General features: G+C 38.3%; 1 long non-coding RNA gene across 2 annotated transcripts in view; it reads left to right on the top strand.

Annotated features, from left to right (window-relative positions):
- Positions 1 to 14,876: 14,876 nt before the first annotated feature.
- The window catches only part of LOC138110310 (uncharacterized), a 100,485-nt gene continuing 89,854 nt past the window's right edge, over positions 14,877 to 25,507 (top strand). For both annotated transcript variants that reach the window (XR_011150877.1, XR_011150878.1), the window contains exon 1: positions 14,877 to 14,910. This is a non-coding gene — a long non-coding RNA (uncharacterized lncRNA). The remainder of the gene's footprint in view (positions 14,911 to 25,507) is intronic.

The following is a 25,507-nucleotide window of genomic DNA, read 5'->3' on the forward strand; positions in this document are numbered from 1 at the left end:
AAGCTTCTCCTCATGGTCTGAGGATCTGCAAGCAACAAACAGCTGAAAATAAGAGCTCATTGGGATCTATCAAGTGAAAAATAAGGTTATTGTTTAGAAGCAATGTGAATTTATCAAGATGGAGCAGTTTGCCAGGGCAGTAAAGAAAGGGAAGGTGTGGTAGGTTGGCCTGGGCTGCTCCCAGTCTTCCTCCTCAGCAGGATGGGGAGAAAAGGAAAAATCAGAAGATCATGAGCTGATTATTCACCAATTGCCATCACAGGCAGAATAGACCCCACGGGCTGCAGGGAAATACCTGCTCCTCTGCGCTCTCTACATGGGCTGCAGGGGAAATTCTGCTCCAAAAACCAGGAAAATGTTTAAAATTCTTCTATTACAGTACCTCCTAGACCAGCATCTGTCATGCTGAAATGACTTGGAGAAGTTAAGTCTGTAAAGAGGCATAAAGTGTAAAACAGTTTCAAACCGACCAAAACTTTTCCATAGTTAACAAAATCCTTGTGCCTTTTCCATCCCAGCTCGGATGTTCCACATCTGAAATAGTCAAGCCACTGGCAGGCTTTCCTGTGCAACATTAACAGAAACTAAGCTGACAATCAGGAGCAATAATTACAGTGAGTGTAAGAGGAAGAAGTGGGCAAATATGACACCATAATCTCTGTTTGAAACGCAAGATGAAAGGGGAAGTGTTGGATCCACTGGAACTTCCCCCATCTCTGCAGCCTTTGTAGTAGAGATTTCCCCAAGTATGAAGAGAAGCACAAGAAGTTGGAGGTTATCATGCTTCATCACTTCTTCTTTAATCTCTATATAAAGATGATTAATTTCAAGCTCTTTCAACTATAGAGCGTTCACCATGCAGGGGAGTAGAAAATCAAGACCATCTCGAGAAGCAGTTTCTCATATATTGCAGAACTTCGCTCTTTCTTTCCTTTCCCCCATAGGTTTGCAGCAAAATCAGCCAAATGACATTAGCTATGCTTTAAATTTCAATTTCCACACTTCTTTCGTTCTGTATCTTGCTCCTTTTTTCATCTCCCCACCTAACTTCCTCAGATTTTGAGTGTAACGAATCTCAAACTCTGTGCAAAAAGGAAAATAGAAAAAAGAGGAAACTGTCAGGGACCTCTGAATCTGTGCTTGGCAGGTTCACAAAGTTTTCTGGGGTTTGATGATATCCAGCCCTTTGTACAGTTATTAGTGCTTTTGGTACCCTGTACAATCTTTCTGGCTGTCCATCAGTAGTTACTGACCCTGGATGATTCAGCAGCAGCAAAGGAAAACCACAAACCCTGAAAAGTGATAACAAGTACAGGTTCAGCTTTCTCAAAAGGATTTGTAAAATTGTTGCCACCACCAGGGTTCAAAGCTCTTTCACTCCACAGGGCTGGAATGAGATGATACCATTTGTATTTCTGTTTAATTTTAGCCCAAACTGTTGGCATAAATCTCATGGACCTTGCTTAGTGTCTTTAGGCTGAGACAGGCTTATTTTTGATTAATTGCTTGGAATGACCTTGAAACTTTAGTCTGTTCTAAGTGGCTGCCTGGGAAAGATGAGGTTTAGTGTCTCTGTGCCACATGAAAATACTGCTTATTTGGAAAAAAAGGATTGGAAAATTTTCTGGACACAAAGGATTTCCTCTTCCTGGACAACTTTCTCCAAGATGTTATATTTGGAAGTCAGAAATTAAATTCTTTTATACCTATATTCATTTATTTTAACCTGAAGTGCCTTTTTATCTCCATCTTAAAATAGAAAGACCCAACCTCCAAAAATTTGGCTTCTCAATTTCACTAGCATGTTTTTTCTACAGTGACAGATGAAAAAAGCACAGCCTGTAGTCTGGGTAATCAAATATTATATTTTTCTACTGTGTGGGTTCTGTATACATTCTTGAAGTCTATAATCAGTGAATATTAGCCAAAAATCTTCTTACAATTACATCATTTCAAATACTGGTTCAATTTAATGCCAGATCTTTTGTAGATTAACATGGGGTTATTTGTGTTATGCAACACTTGATATCAAATACTAATGAAAAAATCACAAAATTATTTCAGATATGTCAGAAAAGTTTAGTGGCAACATTTATGGAGGATTGCACCTTTGTAAGGAATTAAAATAGCAGAAAGCCTGTTTTTACTGTAAATAATCTGGTCAGATGTGTAGTTTATATGGAATTGTGATGCCATTTGTGTACAGTAAGTTCCATCTGAAATGAGTTTACTTACACCAACCATTATCTGTGAGATATCAAATTATTTTTATAAGATTTAGGGAGAACAAATGTGGTTTTTTTCTTCTGGGGTCACCTGAATGAACTGGTTTTACACATTGTATTTTGCTGTTCCCTTTGTTTCCAAAGATCTCTGTGGTTACTTTTGCAAATTTAGGGAGCAAAATATAAATTTACAATCTTTCTTTGGACCAGAGGAACATCATAAAAATGATCCCCCTTTGTTTCATTACAACACCTGCTTGCAATAAGATGGGATCTTACCTATTTCTGTAATAAAATGCCATGGTAGAGCTGTGCTCTTAATTTTCCTGCTAAATAATGGGACACATTTAAAGCCTTTCCACTCCATCTCCCAGTGCTCATTAGTGTCATTTATGAGTTATTTGTCTGCCAGTTTTTGCCTTTTTTACCAAAAAATAGTGTTTAATGCATATTCTGATGTAAAACAAATGCATAATTAATAGTCCCTCCTGTTTCAGAAATTAATAACAGAAGAAATATCAAGTGTTTCCCTGAAAGCCAATCCACTGAGAAGTAACCAAAAACCAATATTTCAGTGCTTCTTATTGTCGGGGAAAAAAGAAGTGCCTTGACACAGCAGTTTTAATAGATTAAACAATAACAATTAGAGAATGGTTTCATAAAGCTTCTTGTTCACCTGACAGGTTGAACAAATGAGGTATTTTTCAGTTATGATAGATTTGCATGTGCTCTGTCTGTCGGAGAGCTGATATGGACTGAATTCCTTATTGTGGAAATGTAGGAGAGGCGACTGTTGGAGCTGTTAGTATGAATTCTTAAACCTGTAGTGGTTAGTGGGTAACAGGGGCAGTTCAAACCACTGAATATTTTTCCTACTAAGTACTTTTTATATTGAAGTAACTTATTTAACATCTGAAAAGTCTTTTGGAAGTGTTTTCAGTACTAAATATGAGTTGGGAGTGAGTGGTTAAAACTTTATGGATAGAATGTTAATATCAAAAAAAAGTTTATAAACTGACAACAGAGAATAAATGATTAGAAGATCCTAATGTAAAAATATAAATCAATTTAGTTAGCACACTTGAACTGTCTTATGTGAAATGACGGGGGGAAACTGTCAAATGGAATTCTGTTAAAGAAAATATTTAATTCCCTTTAGTATCTGCCTTCGGCATCAAGATTTGCTTAAGAATGAAAACTGCCTTTAGTGGCACTTTAACCAAGTGTTGTGACTGCCTGGTTGTGTGTATTTCATAGAGCAGGAGGAGATTTGAAGTGTTTATTCCTTCAGAAAGCAGGAAGTGTAGAATTCCCCAAGAAATGGCTTTGACTTGCTCCCAGGTACAGAGCTGCTGTCATGTTGGTGCCTCTTCCTGGTCTTAAAATCAAGAGTCATACACGGTTAGAAGGGGAAAAGGGATTTTACCTTGGTGTTTATTTTAAGGATCCTTAGGTGCACACGTCCAGGTCATACGCACTGAAATGCACCCTGCCGAATATAACCACCCCAAAAGATCGGGTATAACATTATTGGTGTTACTAATTAGCAGATCCATCAAAGATTCCCCAATGAGAGGCTCAAGTGAGCCCCCCTCCCCAAGGAACCTTCCCCTGGATGGTTCTATCTTGGTTTACAGAATGTGTTCTGGAGAGGACCTTGGGCTCTGGGGCACACTGATCCCTGGCTACAAAGCTTCTGAAATGTTGAGTCTCTCAGCTTGACAAACAAGTCCAAGAATGTAGGCAAAAAGCACTAGGAATACAGAAGTTATAAAAAGGTATAACAGGGGTATAAAAGAAAAGGCAAAAATCTTCATGGCATCATTTCCCCCCTTTATCATTTCCAGAGGGGAAATGAGCAGGAGCTTTGTCTGACTGGGAGCCAGTGTTTGCTCAAAACACCAAAAATATTCCTCTGCCATCTCAGTGAAGGGCAGAAACTGTTCCCAAAGCAGGTGGAACAAATATGGGACACAAACCCCTTGGAAGCTGGTGAGAACCTGCCCATGGATAAAACCCACAAGTCTGGGTGCACCTGAGCTTGTGTTGGCTGTGAAGGGGCTAAAGAAAGTTCAAAATTATCATTCAAAAATAGATTAAATGTGTTGTCACCACTTAATCCCAGTACACGTGACCCTGTTGTAGCCTTGCAAAATAGTGATAAAACCAACACTGTGAGCACCCTTCTGAAAGCACAGATTCTGTTCTGATGTGGCCCTGGGACATTTCAGCTCTGCTTAGGATAAAAATGTTGAGGAATACAAGCTTTCAACCCCATAATCTTTGTTGTGGAGGGAAGGAGGAAGAAAGTTAAGGAGGCTTCCTGGGTTTATCTAAATCAAGTGGATAGCAATCCTGGGATTAATTAATTAATTAATTAATTAATTACAGTGGTAACAGGAAAGGAGAAAGGGAAAAGAATAGCTATATCCTTCTGGATTAGCATAAATGGGAATCTTTAGCTCATCAGTGACCTTATTAGTATAATCAGAGAATCATTAAATTTGGAAAAGGCCCCTAAGACCATTGAGTCCAGCCTTTAACCCAGCACTGTTGGGGGGCACAGAACAGACCTGGCTGGCAGGTCCTGGCTGCTGAACCCCCGTTTGTGCCACGTCAGTGAGGGACAGGCCCTGGCAGGACAGCAGTCCCTGTGCCCCCCTTGCCCAGCACATTCAGCCAGCAGTGCTGCCCTTGCCGTGGGGAATGTGACTGACAGGACACCTGGGACACCAAACCAGATGATGCCATTCCTGAAGGAAAGGCTGGTGGTGGATGTTTAAGGAGTGTCAAGTTTTAGGCTGTTCACTTCCTTGCTGTGGTTCAAACATGAGAAAAAAGCTGCAGCCTTTGCACCAACAGCACTGTTACAAAATTCAATTTCCTGTAAGTGCTCTGAGGGCTCTGTTACACAATATAATTTCTATGATTTTATTCTGTGTAAATCATAGATTTGTATTTTACAGAAGGCAGAGAGCTTTTGTATGAGTATGTTGGGTTTTGTTTTGGTTTGGTTTTAACCCAAGCAATGGACAGGAAAGGAGTTAAAAAAGCAAGAGAGGAAACCACACAAAAGAGCGAGCAGAGAGAAATAAGGAAGAGCAATAAATGATGGAATTGCCAGAGGGTGATTGGCCTTTAAGAATTAATGACTTTTTCTTCATCTCTGGTCATTCAGCCTTCTTCCAAAGGTGAGAAAAAATAATCCTTCATGACATGCTAAATCAGTGCTGGTGGGAGGAAAATGGGAAGCTTATCTCTTTTCTTTCTTTCTTTTTCCTTTTCTTCTTTTTTTTTTTTTTTTTAACAGGAAATTTGAATTTTGCAGACAGAAGACAAAGAGTTTAAAAGAGTTTAAAAGAGTACAAAGCAAAAATGCAGCGTTGGAAGGCAGACTCCCAGAGTGAAATTTAACAAGTCGAGCCATAAATCTCAGACCCAGAGCAATGTGACCTGCCCATCATCTCCCTTTGCCTCTCTCTCCCCAAGAGGATGTGACAGAGGTCTTGAAAGATACCTGCATAAACCAAAACTGAAAGGAAAAGAGATTGGAACTTTGCAAACCAAGCAACTTTTTCAACAACCTCTATAGGTCTCAATGCACGAGGTTCCCTGAGACAAAGAGACTTTGGATCTATTTTTGACTTTTTGTTATTTTATACAAGGATATTCAGAAGGGGCCAAAGAGGTTTTAGCAGCACAGGGATAAATGTGGGGTGAGAAGGAAGAAATAAATATGCAAGTTCTCAATTTTCTGGAAAGTAGAAGTATTTATATCATCCTTAGGGCTGGAGGCTAGAATGAACTCAATGGAACTTCATTTATGTGATCTAAGGGCTATTTCTGACATTTTCTGTGGCTCCCATGGAGTTTTTGCACCTGCATTTTTGGTTTGCAGCTTCTATCCATGGTGCTAAACCAACCCACCAGGACAGGCTCAGGCAGCTGGAGCTGCCTGCTCTGTGGTGACCTGCACCAAGAGGAAGTCTCAAAAAAACCTCATGTGAACAATTGGGTGGATTAGCACAGGCCAGAGGTTGATCCCAAAGAGCAGTTTGAATATGATCATGCATAGAGGAGTGGTAGGGAGAAAGACTTTTATGAACAGGCCATGCCACTTGACCTCAAGGCTGGGCAGCTTTTCCTGGCACTGGATAATTTACAGGAACAGACATCACAGAGGGGATCTTCTCCTGAACACACTGAAAGCTCATTAATTATACTCAGCATAACTAAAATTGAACAACAAAGTGGGCAATGATGTTATTCTAAAACAGGAAAGATGATTTTACATCTCTTTAGTTCAAAGAAATATCTATAATTTTTTTTTAAATGTGGAAGTTGAGATAGTGATGTAGATTAAGCAATAAATTCCTGATCTTGGCCTCCTGAATTAATGCTGGGAATGTCAGTGATGCAACCTGGTGTAAAACTGACAAATGTTAGATTAGAATCAGGCTATGAATTCTTATAATTATCACTTGTCTACTTACTGAAACTAAGATAACTGCAACTAATTAGGGGTATGAAAGAAAAGAAAGATAAATGTGTACAAACATCACAGCAGAGATTAAAATTCTATTTATATGCTGTTATTTTTAGGGTAGAATTTCTGTAGAAAACATTGATAAAGCTTTTTATTGTAACCAGTAGATCTGCCCTGATTATGTATCTAAAAAGATACAGTAAATAAAGGCAATCAGAAAACAAAATGCCACAGCCCTGGAGACACAAATTGATAGAGTAACAGAGTGCAGAAGCATTTGTGTGTTATTAGAATCTACCCCTCAGCTTTGTGCTCTCAGACTTAATTTAGTGAAGCACTAAGGTTTGAAAGAGGATATGATGTGGAATTGCTTAAGAAATTGATTTAGATGCTTTAATATCTCCAGTGATCTAGTAACACGTATGCCTAATGAAACAAATTGTTTATGTGAGTTCATCCCATTAAGAAATACAGTTTTGGGGTGGCTTTGTTTTTTTTCTTTAATACCAAGTGATCTTTTTAATGGGAGAAATAAACTCACAAACACAACACAATCTTTTCACCTTAAAGCAATAAAAACAGAGATGCTGAAAGCACTTGAGGAGTGATTTTTCTCTCATGCAAATGAGAAGCACATATCTGAAATCGGCCCTGGATGCATTAAATAATCCTTGCAATATTTATATATGTATTAATAATACAGAGTTTAATATTGATATGTGAGGAAGTAACAGCATTGATGCCAATTAAATAAATCATACTAAAATTAGAGTAAGATGAATAAGAAATGAGCCCCCAACTTACTAATTATGCAATATACAAAAGCTACAAACAAATCTAGACCCATGGAAACATTAATTAGATGGCTCTATATAGTGCACAAAGGCTAAAATATGAGAATTATCCTGTATCTGATGCTTCAGAGTTTAGGGTACACTCCAACACTGGAACTATGATGCCTTCTGAAAGAAGAAATAATTAATAAATTATTCAATTTGACTAGTAAGTAGGCCGAGAAGGAACTACAGGACTATAATCTGAAAGGCAGAAGTGATAACAGAACTGCAAAAATATAAAAAATGTAGATTGGGATTAGACAAAGAACTGGTTAAAAGCAGTGATCTAAGAACAGCATTGACTGTATTGCACCTGCCAACAAAGTCAGAAATAAGCAAACTAAATATTACAGTCACAATCTTGGAAGCCTCTAGATAATTTTCCCTCCACCTCTCTGGAAGAGAGGTCTCTCTGGAATTTGGCCCCTTCTTTAAGCATTCTTATTCTACTGTAAGTGTCTTAAACTGGAAAATCATTGTGAAGCTTTCTTAGTTTTAAAACCTAAACAGTGCACTGAGCTGTAAAGTCTTAGGTAAATAAGTTACAAATTGCCACAGTGCAGAGTGATTTTCACTGCTGCTCCAACAGCCCAAGTGACAGTGCAGGACTAAAAGGGATGAGTTTTTATCAGCACTTGGTTTTAGGCAGAAAATTCAGCTGCAAGGGAAGTGCTACCCTGCATTATGTAATACAGTCTGTCAGCTGTCCCAGGACGTACAGAAGCTGCTGCTGTTGTCCTCTCTGACCATTCAGTTCTTCACCAATGGTACCATTTCCCATTTCCCACAACACTTTGAATACTCTGCACTACACACCTGACTTAAGCACGAGGAATGAAGCTTTGGTTCCACTGGGGCTGAGTTCAGTGAGTGAGGACTTTGCCTCACTCATCTCAGTCACATAAATAGTCCAGAAATTAGCCTGGAATAATTTATCCAAGTATCATATCAGAGTCAGCTATTTATTTTCTGCTGGCCCTGGATTATTTGATTTCCAGCCAAGTATAAGAGCCCAGCTGTAACACATTTTCAGAATGAGGCACTTAATGAACACGTTTAGTGTTAATGTAATTATTTATGTGTTATCTCTCAGTGTTTTATTGCAGATGATAGGAAAATAGCACTGTATATTGTTGAAAGGGGGTAACTGGGACATGTTTTTATGTTTCTAGAAAACAATATTAAATTCAGCAAGTGGGAGTTACTGGTTTAGAAAAATGAACTCTGTATGAAATACAGAAAAACCAGAGGGAAAAAAGATGACGATTAAAGCTTCAAAGAGACATCAAGTACAGTTTGGTGTCAGATATACAGAATTATACACAGCAAAATAGCAACAAATAAAAGCAAAAAGCAATAAAAAGAAAACTCTGCAAGTCTGCTTGTTGATTTATTTCACATTTAGAATATATACATCAACTCGCCCAAGATACTGTAAAATAAAACATTAAGAACATCTGAATGTAAAACGAGAATAATCAACATCTTTAATTTCAAAGTGCTATTTTATGTGTAAACAAAAGCATATGAATATGAATATACAAAGAGGATAATTCAGTTCTAGATGAAAATGCCTCGGTTTTGTAGGATGAAGACTCGTCCTGCTGCAGAACCATTCTGAGGGCCTAAGAAATGAGCAGCCAAATCCTCTTTGCTTTACTCAGGTGAGCAGACCTCTTTAAAAACCAAACATAATAAAAAGTCCAAAATACCTTTTAGAAGCCATCAAAAGTATAAACTGTTTGAACACATAAGCAGCTGCCTGTTAGCTTTCCATTAGGCTACAGTCAAAATAATTTCTGTGCTGACACGCTTTGTTCCAGTTGTTAAAACAACTTCTAAAAATAAAATAAATCTACTCTTAGGGTCATTTTGCTGAGTGTTTTATCCAGCAGCTCAGCCTGGAGATGCGAACAGTCCCTGCATGCTGAGGGTCTGACTGTGTCAGCCTGGGTTCAGCAGCCCTGGCCCAGATTCTGTGGCCTGTTAGACACATTTCCAGCTCAGGGTGGGCAGGAACATCCATCATTTACCTGCAGTGTGCTCTGACTGCATCCTGAATAATCCATTGCATTATTTATGGTGGGCACAACTCATCTGGTGCCTTCTTTTGAACCTTACAAAAAAGCAAACTGAAGAAGAATGGGGTGTGGGAAATGGAAAAGATGAAAAGTGGGCTAGAAGGGCTGTGTATCACAGGGATAACAAAACTGAAAATAGATTTGGCTTTGGGGATATAGATCAGAGAATATCGAAAGCCACCAGAGGAAGTGATGGAGAGAGAATATTTGGGTTTCTAGAAGACTAATTTCAGTGTGATTTGGGGAGGGGATAATATTTGCTGACATCATGTGGTTGCTTTCATCTTGCAATTGTTTCAATTGAGATGTTACAGTGATGTTCTAAATTAAAAGATTTTTTTTTTTTTTGTGAAGCAAGAGGAAATTTAATCAATATAGATTAATTTAGAGCAGCTGCTATTCACTAAGTAGAAACATTTTCATCTCTGAAGAATTTTAAATCCAGCTTTTATAACATAACCTGCAGTACGTTTGAATATATTCCCCAGGTGTCTGCAGTGCTGTAATTCTGCTAAGCTCAATGAAATTTATCTCGTTCAAGACAATGTGCTGTAGATCTTCACTTGTTCATTTCTCAGAAGCTCCTTTTTTCCTATTGAAACATAGGCCATGTAAAACCATTAAGCCTTGGGGTGGGAGTAAGGGAGATGGAATGTGGAGAATGCTGCAGATGGATCAGGAGAGGGGCTCCTGTCCTTGGGAGTCACCAGGAGCACTCAGCATCCTTCACCTGCATCTGGCCCAGGTCACCCAAAGGTCCCCCCCTCCCAGTACACTTCCCAGAGATGTGAAATTTGAAATAATGCACCTTAGCTAAGGTGTGGGTATTGTTCACCAGCCAGTAAATTTTGCCAGACTGCTTTGATGTAGCTGGGAGCCCACAACTTTGAAAGATGCCTCCAGCTGAGTTATACAAGGCATTTGGGCATCTTGTTTCCATTCAAAACATATTTTATACAGCTCCCCGAGTGCCTCTGTGCAAATGTGTCCAAGTGCACAGCTCCCATTTGATTCAGTGGCACCTGGGTGATTTCCAAAGCCAGCCAAGCATCCTGGAATCACTGAGACAGTATTTCAAACTCTGCTGCAGTCAAAACTCAGAAAGAGGTAAACCTGAATCTAGTTTAACTTACAACAATGCTGGGCTTTCTCTGTAAATCCAAGGAGGATTTAAATAGTCCAGAGGCTAGAAATTATATCAGTGATATAGCAGTGGTATTAATTGCCACTGGAACAGACTAATTATGGAGGTATTAGGTCCAGCCTGACAACAGTGGTTTGTCTCTCTATCCCTCTGTATTTCATTTCTCCTGTGGCAGCACTTTGTGCCAGGAGTGGCTTTTATCAGGATGGGTTTTTTTGGCTGTCAAGCAAAGTAATTTCTAAAAATATGGACTTTGATTAATTTCAATGTAGGTATAAATGGGAGGCATACTGATAAAGAGTTGTAAATCAGGAGTAAGCTGGTTTTCATCTGGGAATTTATGCAACAGAAGAACTGTTCTGAGCAGCACCAGGATCCTACAATTTCACTGTGTACATGGAATTGTTGGTGCTGATGATCTCCAAGGGCCAAGGGGAGCAAAGGTGTGGCCTGATATTCCCTGCCTGCCTTGTGCCCTCAGTCACACATCAAACAATGACAGTAGAAATGACAGCATCACTTTCAGAGGATGTTGAGAACTTACCATGTAACTTTTTTCTCCCTGTGTGGCTCTGTTCATGCTCCATTATTCTCTTTTTAACCTCATAACTCTAACTTTGGTTAAAGCAATAAATCTTTACTTTTCCTACTTGCTCATCTGCTCCAGACTTGTGCTTCTCCAGTACTGTCAGCTTTGGTACTGTTGTGAAATGAGAGCACAATAAATTAAACCTTTATATTTTACCTATCCAGATGGATATTCTGAAGATAAATAGAATTTGAATAACTTTTGAGACTTGAAAAATGAAGAACAAAAAGTCAAATTATTCAGACAAGGGTATTTGCTTGCCTTATACATACCCCAGTTGAGAATGTAAATTTTGGCTTACCTTTTAGGAGGTGCTGAGCTGACTGAATTCTTTAATAGAAGTACTAGATATAACCTGCAGATAAGGGTATTGCACTTATCTCAAACTGCAAATCTTAAACTAACTCAGAAGTTAATCATAGTCACATGTAGCGTACCAAGATGATGGATCTCACTCTTGCAGCATCTTTCATTTTACAGCGGAAAATTTGCTTCTCCTGTAGGAAAAAAATATCAGATTTTAAGAATTAAAATTGCTGTGCCAGGTTTTTGTAACACATGTAGAATTTCCTGCACAGAGAAGACGTGTGCTGGTGTTGAGGTGCTTATGTAAAGCGATCACAGATCATTGTCAGTGGTGGGTGCTGTAGGTAAAAAGCAATTTGTTTATTATACAGGATTTTCAAGATGTATGAAGGTGAACAATTTAATTATTTAGCAAATTAAGGATAATTGAGCTTAAAAGGAGGTCAGAGTTCCTGCACCCCATCCCTTATTACCTTGGATGTTTGTGGTTGCACAGGGGGACTCATTGCATTATGTTTGCTATGAGAAAGTTTAATGTAATATGGCCAAAGGCCATAAAATCTTTGTGTCTTTCAGAAATTTTATCCAATTGTTTCTCTTTCAAGACATTTTTTAATGTCTTGTTTAATGTTAAGTTAAACTTCACAATTAAAAATGTAAAAAACCTGGTATTGCAGCCTATTTACCCACTGCTATTTATGAAATAATCCAAAGACTCTTGCTATTAGAGCCATGTCTGACTTCCAGAGGCTGCACACAGAGCAGGAAGTTTTCAGTTGTCAAATAAGCACCTCCAGCTTGCCTTTAATCACTGGGCTATATTTATAAAAATTCTTTCTATGTGCATGTTCTAAATATTTATTATTTTCATTAAAGTCTCATCGGCTGAGAAATACTTCCAGCCATCCAAGCTCCCTACAAAATGCTGAGTATTCCACATCCACAGGGACAAGATGCCTGGGAAATCTGGTAGCTCAGCAGAAGTCCACTTGATATCTTACTAAACACCCACATTTTTTCTGTAGTGGCAATTTGAATATCAAAACAACCCTTCAAAGTAGATTAAGAAACAATTCAACTTCATAGTATTAATAGGCATGAAATTGGATAATTTGGATTTAATTACATTGCTAAGTTTTCTTTCACAGTTTATAATTCAAAAAACACCTGTTTAGATTAAAATTCAGTCCTTTTTTTAGTTCAAACTGTTACTCAGATCTTCTCTTTTTTTTATTTTTTTAAATTGCAAAGGAAAACCACAGATGTAGTTGGTTGGGATGTTTAGGGAGAGTTTAAAGATATAGAAAATGGCTTGGACAAAACCAATTTATTGCAGCTGTGGAAATATAAGATCCACTTTACCACAAATGCAATCTGTGGGAGGATATTGGCTAGCAGTAGATTGGCATGAAATTCCCAGCTGAAGCAGATAGGGAAAAGTAATTTTATGTATCTCCCTTATATTTATGTGCAATGTTTTGACCATTTCAGACTTAGCTCTACAAATGAGTTATTATAAAATAAAGAAGAAGCTGCACAAGTATGTGCTCACTCAGAAGAAAGTAATTTATGCCATGAAGATGGGGAAATGTACCAGCTCCTTTTCTTGTGGTGATATATCTGCTAAAACCTGGTGATTTAACTGTATTTCAGTGTTATGAACCTACAGGCACTCAGGAATACACTAAATACAATCCCTAATTTCCTGTTACGCTCCCAGACATTGGGATTATTCCAGTTCTAGTTCCAGCAGGACCTAAGGAGAGCTGAAGGGGAGTCAAGGCCCATCACGACCCCAGGAAAGAGAACTTGGTGCAATTATTCAAGCAGATGGACAAAATTTAGAGGGGAAAATAATGACAGCATGAACTTTCAATAGAGCTGGATAGAAAATAAGAAGACAAGGGAAGTTTGTTAAAGCCTAAGTAGTATCTGTACAAGGAACACCCTTGGCCAGTGTAACCACATGGAAAACTGGAGGGATCAGGGTGTGAATGGGGGGCGAGGAATGAGAGTTTCAGAACATCTGAGCCGTGCCCTGCTCACTCTGAGCAGGCTGGGCTGGTGCCACGGGCCAGGAGAAGAGGCTGCAGTCATTCAGGAGGCAATCAGGCACCATCCTGGGGGAGCACGAGCATTATGAGCCAATTCTCTTTAGGCTCAATGGCCTTTTCTCATATTCAGGATGTTTTATTCACACTGTTGTTTTTTCCCCCAGAGCCCATTCCATTGCTTTGCTCTGGCATACAAAAGGTATTAAACACGAGATAAAATTATACAGCCTTTTTTTTTTTTTTTTTTGGTTTTAGAAAGGCTTTATTATATTAATTTTACTTTATGTATGTTTTTTATTAACTTATCTGTTCGGATAAATGATTTGGAAATTGCAATTCTTGATAGAATTAAATTAAGGCAAGAAATATACAGAGAATAAATTTGTCATCCCTTTGGGATGTGATACCATGTTCTGTGTCTGTTTGTTCCTTGTCAGAAGGGATCCAGATTATTTCTCTCGTAAGAAATTTTATCACGAGATCTGATGCTTGAAAATACAAACTAAAACTAAATATTTCAGCTTAGAGTGGAAAGCTCACTGCAGCTTCCGAGATTTCTACTTACAGCAATTCAGAGATGGCTGGCAAGGCATTTTATTTTACTTTATTTATTTTATTTGTAGGATATTAATCTGTTTCATTTAGCTATATTGTCAAAGAAATGAAAAGCCTTCTACCATCTGAATTCATTCTTAGAGCTAGACAATTGTAGATTAAAAAAAGAGAAAAAAAAAAAATCAGAAAAGAGAAAGAAGACCTGTCTAAAGTGTTCTCTTTTCTTTTTTCTAATGATATTTCTCCACATCTGCTCCAACAATTAAGTTAACTAGGGAGGCTAGATGGCTTAGGGAAGTTTTTTTGAGAAATCTCTTTTATTATTGACTTTATTCAAAGTAGCTCCATGCAGGTTTTCTTTTAATTTTGCCGGGTCACCTATTTGCCAGTGTAATATTATTTTTATGCTTTTAAATTTGGAGTAATTATGTTAATTTCAAGAATTATTAGATTGCAGTTCCTGGGAGCTGCAGACTCTCACAATCTCCGTGATTGCACTTGTTTTACAACAGCACAACAATATTCCCCTCACCTGAGGGTCTCCAACCCAACCACAAACACCTGCTCAATCCCATAAAAAAGTCCTCATGGAGGGGGAATGGGGAGGAAGGTACATCCTACAGCTTCAGTACAAGTAAGTTTGAAATGATCCTTTTTCAGGTATTTTTTTTAACATATATATATATATATATATATATATCTAGACAATGAGCTCTTATTCCCATTTAAAATTAATGAAAGTCTGCCTTTCTGTAGAAACCCTGATTTATAAGAAGATGGGCATTTCCTCAGCTTTTAAGACTCTGATTTCATTAAGCTGTATTTTTTTCTAAAGACTTCTGGAGTCTGAGTGAGTGTTCTCTGCTAGGGCTGACTAAGCAGGACCAGAACCCTGCTGTGTTTATCCTATAATGTCACTGCTCAGGATAGACTAAATCCTACAGGAAAACAGAAAGTTAATATTTGGATTTGTTTTTTGTCTTTTAAAGCTGACAATTTCCAGCTGGGTGCACTTGTAAGTTAGGGGGTAGGTTTTCCTTGTGTGTTTTTCTGGATTAACAACTTTTAGGAAAAACTCAGTAATTGGGACCATGAGGAATAAAGAAGTAGGTGAAGAAAGATAAATTAGAGGGGAAATGGAATTGGGGTTCAAAATGGAGCGAACTTCTTTGTACTTATTGCTTTAGAAAATCTGTTTTAAAAGTTCTTAGCATTTGTTTGGAGAAGGACATTTTGAAGCTACGTGAGAGTTTTACACAAAGGATTCATAGAGTAAATTTCAATTTTACTTTTGTTTCTAGAAGAATGAATTAATATCTTACTTAGCTTCATGTTTTTGATGACATACTTCATAAGTAGTCTGTGGCACTGATTTTGCTATTTATATTGTACTGTAGGCTATGACATTTTTGGTTTGTTAAACATGTATATTTATATATATCAGCCCCTCTAGAGAGTCCTGCTGCTCCTGTGAGATACACCAGCCCTTCCCATTGCTTAACTGGGAAGTAAAGCTCTGAGTATCAGTGTGAAGTGTCTGATGAAATTAGAAACATCTGCTCCTGCAGCTCGTGGCTCCTCCCTGGAGGGGAGAAAGGGAGCGGGATGAGTGAAAGAACAAAGGAAATGCAGAGCAGCTTTTGGAGGGAGCAGGGAGATCTCTGGAGCCTCCTGCTTTTGTTCCTCTTGTCCTCCAGCCAGAACTCTTCCCTTCCAGAGAAGAGCAGGGAAGGAAAAAGGATGATAAATGGTCCCCCAGCACAGGCAGCCCTTGCAAAGGACTTTGCTCCTTACAGGGGAATCTGTGGGGCACAGCCCTAAACCCACGTAAAAAGGTGTGAACAACAAGGTGTGCCAGGCTGAAGATGTTGATGTTCACATCACATAAAATATTCTTTCATGAAGGTTTACTTCTCACCTTTTCCTTTAGATTTTAGTTCCCACTTCCTTTAGCTTGGAATTCTGATTACACAGGAAATGTCCTGATGGATTGATGAGGATTCCTCTTACTAAATCAAATATTGTTTTGAAAACATTCACTTTTTAAAATGGGGTTTAACAATGTGGCCCTGTTCCCTCACACTGACTAACAAACACTGCTTAGTAAAAGGGGGTTAACAAATGAATTTGATTAATAAGCTGCAATTTCATGGACACTCTATAATTCCTTTAAAAATGTAGTTTATATTAAATGTAGAGTGCAGCTCCATTATCCTGGAGATGGGACAAAATCATCAAGCCCACTTTTGCAACTGTCTTACAAAATAAAATATTTGATTTTTTCAGGATTTCTCATTCCTGCAGTGTGATAAAATAGTTCAAATCAAACCCATCAAAAGACTACAGAAAACAGATATTTATACAAGGTGTTTCCCCCTATTTAACTTAAGTTCAAATACTATTTATTAGCTAAATTCAGGTGTCATGTGGTTATTTGAAAACCAGGAAACAAGTAATAAATGCCAATTTAGCTGGGAAAAGACAAAACTTCTTAAAGAAATTGAGAGGCTCTGGAGAAATTCAGGTTGATTTCAGTAGAGAAGGAATAAAAGGTTCTGATGAGATTGATTTTTTTTATTATTTTCTTTTTTTTTTTTCCTTGTGGGATGAATGCTTCCAATCAAATTGTAGGGACAGTGGGGAGGGAGAAATGTGGAAGACATTTATGGGTTTGTATGGTTGGGAGGGTAAAAGAAACAATGTGCAATGGAGAGCTGTAATTAACAGAGGATGTGGGGAAATCAAATGAATACTGAGGAGAAGAGAGGCTGCTGTAGGGGAGAAGAGAGATGGAGAAAGGAAAGGCTTCATATCTGCCAGAATTGCTTGTGTATGATTATAGTCCCATGCTTGTGTTGATTCTATCACTGCCAGAAAGTCATTTCAAGGCAAATTTTTGGTGAATGAGGGATACGAGAGGGTAAATCTTGGGTTTTGGGTTGGTTTTTTTTTTTAACCATATCTCTATTGTTTTGAAAGCCTGAGTTTGCATTGCAAATCTCAATGTATAATATCTAAAATTTTACAAGTAGAAAGTATTAGCATGAATTCAAATTTTCAGTTCATCTGAGCCACACGTACTATTTGAAAAAATCTGGTTTTAAATAAGCTAATGATACATTATCAATCCTATATACCTCTATTTTCTTGGTATTCTGCTATTTCAGCTGTAGCTAAGAAAAGTTTGCAAAGATTATCTCTGTAAAAAATAAATATATATATAGTTCTAGTCACTAATTTTGCTACTTGAATAGTTCTATGAAAATTTGCCTCTTTAGATTTCCAGACTGTACTTGTTCTTCTGTCAGTCATATTTCTAGCAGCAGCTTGGGGAATTTATTCTTTTATGTGTTGAATAGCTCTTCAACACAGGTAGAACTCTTTTCTTTGAAAATGCAAACATCTTTCAAATAGCAGGATATAAATGTGGGGAAAATTCTGAATACAAGCTATAAATATTTCAGGCTGTAGCAGCAGAGAACTTGAACTGAACCTAGTGCTCTGGTGCCTAAGTGTTTATTAAACCTGAGTTAGCTGCTTCTGGTGAATTGAAGTGAATCTTTTGCATTTGAAAGAGCCTGAGAGATTCTCTTTCTGCAACATACCCACACTTCTGCCTGCAAATCTGTTGCAGCATTGCTAGAGAAATGCATTAGTCAGACTGCATAATCAGAACTGTTTGTGAAGAGATAACGAACGGGGCCTTGCTGTACACAAAAGATAAAGCGTCATTATGCACATATTTATGCTGTGACTGTTGATATTCCATTATTCTGTGCTAGTGAAACAGAAATTTCTGTGGGTCTTTGGGTGTTCTTCTGTGATTAGCAAGCTGTGTATGACCTGATGGGGGGTTGGTTTATTTTTAGAGGCCGTTGGCAGCACTTTATTGTAAATGGGAGTGCATCGTGGGCTATGTGAAAATCCCACTGGTGCTGCTTTGGGGCAGCGGAGAGAAGCTCCAGGTGCAAGAGCTTAAAACCAATATTGGTGCAGAGTCCAGTCCTGAGCCCTTGCTCAAGACATCGAGCTCAAAGAGAATTGTACCTCTCTAGAAACGTCGGGCTCAGCCCAAAGCTGTTAAACATGCAGGACAAACGCTGCCCTCGAGACCCCGGCGCCTCTCCCTGCTGCTCTCCTACAATCGAATAGACGCTATGAGAAGCAAACTGCGGCTGCTAATGCCCGAGGATCCCTCCTTGAGCAGCCGAGCGAAGCTGTTCACACCTCTTGCAGCCTCCTGTTGGCTTTCAGCTCGGGAGGAGACGCTCCGGGAATGCCGCTGCCCTTCTCCCCGGCTTTGAGCCATGGCAAAGGCTCTGCGCTCCGTCCTCGGGGGAAGCGCGGCGCTCGGAGCGCGCTCGGTGCGCGCTCACAGCAACCTTGCGCTTCTCACCTCTGCAAGACGCACCTCCCAGCTTTCAGAAGACAATTGAATGTCTCAGCAGCTTCTCAGGAAATGATTTACATCGGTGAAAGCTGAGCGGTGGCGCTGGCAGGCAGCGCAACGTTCACTGGAGCCATACAAATGCCATTTATTTGGCATTTGAAGTACCAAGCAACTTAGGGTTTAGCCCATTGTAGTGGTCTCCAGTTTCAGGAAGATGGACCAGCTTTCACTTGAACTAAATTAATCTGTAAGGAAGAAAAAAGCAAATTAAAAACTAAAACCAAAAAGCCCGTTCTATTTCCATACCAAAACAAAAAGTGAACAACTGATTGCAACTGCAAAAATTGGTAAAATGGTGCCATTATCACTTCACTGTCTTCCCTGTGGTAAAGAAGATGGAGTGTAAGATTTTGTTAAACCTTTCCTGGACTATATTCATCCAATCAACCAAAGCCGACAGAGAGCTGAAGGTCAATATTCTGTGGTACTTTTGTTCCATGATTATTTCTTTTTTCTGTCCTCAAAGAAAATTGCTCCCATCTGAGGAGATGTCTGGACCAGTAGCAGCTCAGCATCCCCCAGTCCTTGCCTGCTAAATTTGTCTGTTAGATGTGGATCCTGACACCTTTGAATCATCTAAATTTAGAGCACTTTTTTTTAATAACCATCACTCTTTCCCAAAGAGTACTCATATGACATTAGAAATATCTTAATCCTCCTTCAATAACAGGATGGAAGATAAAAATTGCCACAGCTATCATTATTGGAAGAAATAGCATTATATCGAAAGGATAAAATGGACTTATTCTGTCTAACCTGAAAAACCACTTACAGGATGTCTTTTCTGACACAGGCTGTGACTGTTGGAGGATCTTTCTCAAGGCAGTGTTTAAATCAAGACTAGTTCCCTTTTTGTCTCATTTGTTTTATTTTTACTTCATGTATTTCAAATGATTGATGTTCATAAATGAATGTGAAAAGGGAGAAAAAAAACCCTGGAATTATACAATTGATGTTGTATAAATATTGTGAAATTTATACTGAATGCAGTTTATTTTTAATTTTAAAGTGTGAGAAAAGGTTTTGTTTAAAATAGCTCAACAAATACTGTTTGTTTCAGATCTCATCTCATACAAATAATATGAACTAGTATGAGATTGTTGTCTGAATTCATTCTTAATATCTAATGTAGAACTGATGAAAATCTAGAAGATAACTCATCCCAAAGGGTTCAAAATGAATAATCTAATGCAGAGAGAAAGCCTGGCTTCTAGAGAGGTTTGTTTCTCTTCAGTAACTGAAGAAAATAACTAAAAAAAAATCTATCTAATGGTTGATTGACTTGGATTGGGTCAGATGGATGTCCCAAAGGAGTAGAAAACCCAAACTGCACATCAAAGTGATAAACAGCTGTGCCCATCCAGACATTGGTTGTCTTTCACTGGAGTTAGGAAAATTTGATTAATTATAATTAATTCAATAACAGATTGGGTCCTGCAGCTCATTAATAATTTCAGAACCTGCAGGAGAGCAGGATTGCTGTGCTCAGTGCTGCCTGTTCCCCATGCTATGGATTTAAAACCACTCCTGTCAAGGGTTTAGCATGGAAGAGCATAAACAGTTTTCCTTCTGGTGTGGGATTCTAATTCTTTTTAACTCTGCTCCTGGGCTGGCTGGTTTCTCACTTTATCTGAGCTCTAAGGCTAAAATCTTTGCAATACTTGTGGGTTATGCTTTAAATGAACAGGTTTTACATCTTGGAGGGTGTGAAGCAGCACTCATGGAAGAGGAACTTCATGTATTATTCACCTTTTTTTTGCATTCTATCAAACAGTTTTAAATCAGATGCTAAATTTTGCATGAGTATTGATCATCACTTTATCATCCATTATAAATACCCTTTCTGTTAGTTCACACTCCTTGGACAGAATTATGGAGGGGGGTAAGAAATGGACATTAAATTAGGTCGAGCAGTTTTTGTTGTCTCAAAGGGGTATAGGATGTGCTCAGTTGTCTCAAAGGATGTCTCATAGGATGTGCTCAGTTCCCTACGATCTCTTTAGGTGCTGGAAAATGGCATCAGATCCTCGCTCTGCAGACCTGATCCTAAGATGAAAAGATGATAGTCCATTCCACAAGGTTAATTTGTATTTATAAAAGGAAAAGCAAGCACTCCATTGAAAGTTAGAAGCATTTAATTATTGATGGTTATTTGTCTATTTTGGTTTTTTTTTTTTTTTGCTGAAGCACTGTGTGTTCTTCTGTCTCTGGTAACTGATGCATGTTCAAATACATTAGGGTCAGGAGTTTATCTGTATTGGTTCAAATAATGTGACTGAAACATGGTTTAAAAAAGATATCCAAACAGCCACTGCAATTCTGGGGAAAATGCATGGTTCTTGATTGTAAGGGAAAGACACTTATCAAGTGTCCTCACTGATTATAAATGAATGTAAATAGTTTTGCAGGATATATATAGCAAACCCATTTTGCAGAAAACTGAAGTCCTATCACAGCAGAGTAATTTTTGAAGTAGTGAAGAGGAAAAAAAGCAGAGAAACAATAAAGCTCAGTCAAAAAAGTTTAAAATATTCTTTGTTTTTTGATAAACTTTGGAGAAAATTATAATCCTGAGTCTCATCCAGCTTTAGGAGTGAAGATATTTTGTATCAGCAGCATTACAGGGCTCAGAGTTAGATAACATTCTCTCTATTTATAAAAAAATCTGAGTGTGGTTTGTAAGATATCAAGCAATTCAAACAGTAACAACTCTAAAGAAAAAGGTTACATTTTTAAGAATAAAGTATTAGGAGAAAGTCCAATCAATTCTGAAATAACAAAAACCAAGAACCAAACAAAACCTACATTAGAATCAGCACACCTGCAACAGTGTTTTTTATTTTCCTCCACAGAGTTTTCAATTTCCCGTGATCAGTTTTGACCTTATAAAAATGATAAGATTCAGCTTCTGAAAAAGATACATGCATCTTATCTGTTGTTTTCTGAAGAAAAGCACCAGAACTGAGATGTGTTAAAGAAGCCATGGTGCAGTTTTGCTCAGTTGGTAACTTGAGGCAACAGGAAAATGTTCTGATCTTGCTGAATTGTTTATGAGAAGTGATTTTGTTTCCTTTGGCTTCTCAAAAGCAGAGAAATGCAGTTTGCCCAGTGACTTTTCTTAGTTAGACTAGCTAGGCTGTGGACTAGCTAACTTTTAATAAATTAATAGCTCCTTACAAGAGTTTTCTGTCAATTTACAAGGGCAAGACTTAACAGATTACAACAGGTAAGGGACTTCTCCATTTCACTTGTCTCATGGGTTTCTAATTTCTCTCTGCACACCAGATATCCCTGAAATATGTGCAGGATACCATGAATCTGTGCTAGAGTTTTTTCAATATTTCCAAAGCCATGTGTGGAACACAGCATCTTAGCCTGTGTCATAGCAATCTATTCCTGTCCTGCTTCTCTTTTCAGTCCGAGATAAGCACCCTCATCAGCTGAGATAAAAACACCTCTCCCATTTCTCCAGATACTGCCCACATCGTGTGTGGGAGCAGTGTTTTCTTGCCGTTCTTTGGCTGCAGAAGAGATTTCCAGCTCAGCAGGAAGGCGCGTGTGTGAGAGCAGAAACTGCCGGAGCTGCACGCTCGGCTCCTCCCAGGCTGGAGTGGGGATGGAGATTCAGCTCAAACTCGGCTGGAGGACAGTTTTTAGCAAAGTCAGATGCAAAACCTGTGCCAGTGCACCCACTGCCCCCTCACTGGGTCAGGAACAGCCACGCCAAGGATTTGGCACGAACTGAGGAGCCAAGGGTGCTCCAGACTCAGATATTTTTTCGGGTATTTGCAGGAGCAAAACTGTAATTTCCTAGGAAAGTGACTTCTGAATTCAGGTGTCTAGAGAGCTGCTGAGCAAGGTTTTAAGGATTACAATTAAAATACCTAAAAGCAGACTAAGTCACACTTTAAGTGCTTTAAGCTCTTTTATGGCTTTTTTTTCTTCCACGTGGGGAGTTGAGGATGAACAAGGATTTCAGCTTGGATTTTTTTTTCAACCTACATTATCTACCCAGTCAAGCCCATAAAACAGAAATAAGCCTAACATATTTTTGGTTGTGATTAATTTTTTTTAAGGGATGATTTGTTCTAAAATTATCATGATTTCTGTGAGTATTTCACAACCAGTAAGAAATCCTTTTTAAAAACTATTGCTCTGTTTCAACTCTGTGAAATCCCTGGCACTTGTAGATAAAGGTTTCAAATGTAGTTCTGTTGCCTTTGTTACATACTGTGGATTTTTCTATATTACAGCTGTTATGTGTATTATTCAGGGCTCACAGAGTGAATTGGCTGTGCTGAACTGGATGGTATTTAGGAGTTTGCAGGCACCAAGAATTATCCCAGCTTCTTCACCTTCCATTCTCTTCTTCAATTCAAGAAAAATTTACAAAATTTGCCCTTACATATCTTGCATCAGAGGGAAAAAAATCCTTTGGCTGTTCAGTTTTTTGCAGTTTATCAGCACTTTACATTCAGTTTTTCCTCTTAATCTTTAGATCCCAAGTTCTGAATAATTTGGGGCATTTGCTCAGGGCATCATTACCCAACAGAAATTGCAGAAATTGCCTGGTTTCAGGTAACATTTTTTTTTGTATGTGTTTTCCCTGGAACTTTTGGCCAACATGGGAAAGAAATCAAGGTACAGTTATACTGCTAATTGCCTGTACCTGTCTCCAAATAAAACAGGAAACTATTAAAAACCTTCCTGGGGATTAGATGGTATTAAACAGAAGATAATTACTGCAAAGGTGAGAAGAGGTGATCCCATTTTCCCACTTGCCAAACTTGGTGCAGAATGGTGCTGAGTTTGAGATGTGTGACTCTCAAATACAATAAAATTCTATACTGAGTTTCAGCAAGAACTAATTAAGTAATTTAGAATTTTTGTTGCATTTTTAATAATGATGAAACACAAGCTGTCATATGGAGAGGTACCAAATATAACTAGACAGGAATATGCAGGCACAGAAATACAGCTTTGATATGAGTAGTTTTTCTGACAAGACAGAAAGAGTTTCTAAAATAATAGAAAATAGAAGAAAACACAGCAAGGGAAGAAGGAAACTGTCAGGGTAAACAGATACTTCTTTAGATTAAGCTTTGCTCTACTGAACCTTTTCTTTCTACAGGCTTGTTCTGATTTCTGTTGTGCTTCTGGGGTTTAGTTTGGATTTGTTCTAACAGGAAATCTGGTAGGTTATAACTTGATTTTCAAGATGCTTTTAAAAATAATTTTGAAGTGATTGAGGGCACATTTGTGGGTTTATATTTTAGGTGAATCCATTCCCCAAAAGATAAATCTGGGATATTTAAAATGCTGTGGTGTTGTGGACAAGAATTCAATCTGGTTTTAAAATCACTGCGTTCGCCTTGGAGATCTCTAAACCAGCACATCAATAATAGCAGCAAAATACCATTTTTTCCTCAGAGTTTAGTAGGTTTTAGGCAGGCTAAATGCAGTAATTAATATTTGGTCATGTTTTACATTGATTGACCAAAGCTATTTGAGGCCCTCCCTGGTGCTAATGGCTGCTGCAGGTTCTGATGTGCAACATTAGGCAGCTGATCAGCTGGAATGAGAGTGTGGGACCTTCTGTCAGGGAACGAAGGACAAAATTAATTGGGGACACTCTCATCCTTCCAGCTCATACAGGGCTCAGCAGGAAAAAAAATCACTGGTTGTTTTTGTCAGTATGGCTAAGTGAGTTCCTGCCTTCGCCTTCCCTGTGCTGCAGGGACACAGCTCTGGCTTCAGCATCCTGGAGTTCTGAAGATTGTTGGCATTTTAAATACCAATTTTATATTTTAGAAACTAATTCATGCAACAAGCTTCTCTTAAATGAAACACTTCAGTGCCCAGGTGCTGCTTTCATGATTGTTTAATATTTTACCTGTATATTTGCATGTACAGCAATGTGCATATACAACATACATAGTTTTGTATTAACTCATAGCAAGACTTGCTAAACTTTGTTAAAAGAACTTTGTGGATTTGCTGAGCTTCCTTATGTTCAGGCATTGCTTTCCTGAGTCCCTCACTCTGCCAGAAACTCCCAACACAATGAGAGAGAAGAAACTGTTGATAGGTCAGCTTCAAATTGTATGCTGTTTTGCAAATATCTGTGTAGGCAATCTTTTCTTTTGAGAAAGAAATTAAAAATCCATACAGCAATGTAGCTGAAGCTGATAACTTCTGACTTTAAAAAAAAGGTGCTGGCTGAGGATGAAGGTAGATCAAAGGAGCTCAGGCCAATAATCAGCACATGGACTTCAATCTAGAAAGCACAATTTATTTTTTTTTCCAAAATATCCCATTTACCCAGTTTGAGGTTTTTAAAGAAATAAATAATATAGAGTTTTGTATAATATATCTCTGTAACAAATTACCACATTTTTATACTATCTACTTTTAAGTTCTGATTCCCATTTCTGTTCTTCTAAGCATCATTTATTTAACAAAAGGAGCTCACATAATGATCTTGGTTTCATCTTTGAAGCTGACATATCTTCTTACCATCTAATGAAACATAATATTCTCTTTATCACCTATTCTCTTTTTCCCCAGTGCAGCTCGCGGCAGTTTTGTTTTATCAGAAATCAGCTAGCAACATGACTTGCAATGAGCTCTGGAAAACTTTCAGTGATCCCAACAAAAAGCAGGAGATCAATGGGCAGTCCCAGAGATTCCCTTCAAAGGAACAATGGGTGTGCAAACCGAGCCTGTAACAGCTGCGCTTCCTCAAACCGCGGGGGTTTGGATGAAACAAAACAAATCACTT

The sequence above is a fragment of the Aphelocoma coerulescens genome, chromosome 4A (assembly GCF_041296385.1).
Source record: "Aphelocoma coerulescens isolate FSJ_1873_10779 chromosome 4A, UR_Acoe_1.0, whole genome shotgun sequence".
Taxonomy (NCBI): domain Eukaryota; kingdom Metazoa; phylum Chordata; class Aves; order Passeriformes; family Corvidae; genus Aphelocoma; species Aphelocoma coerulescens.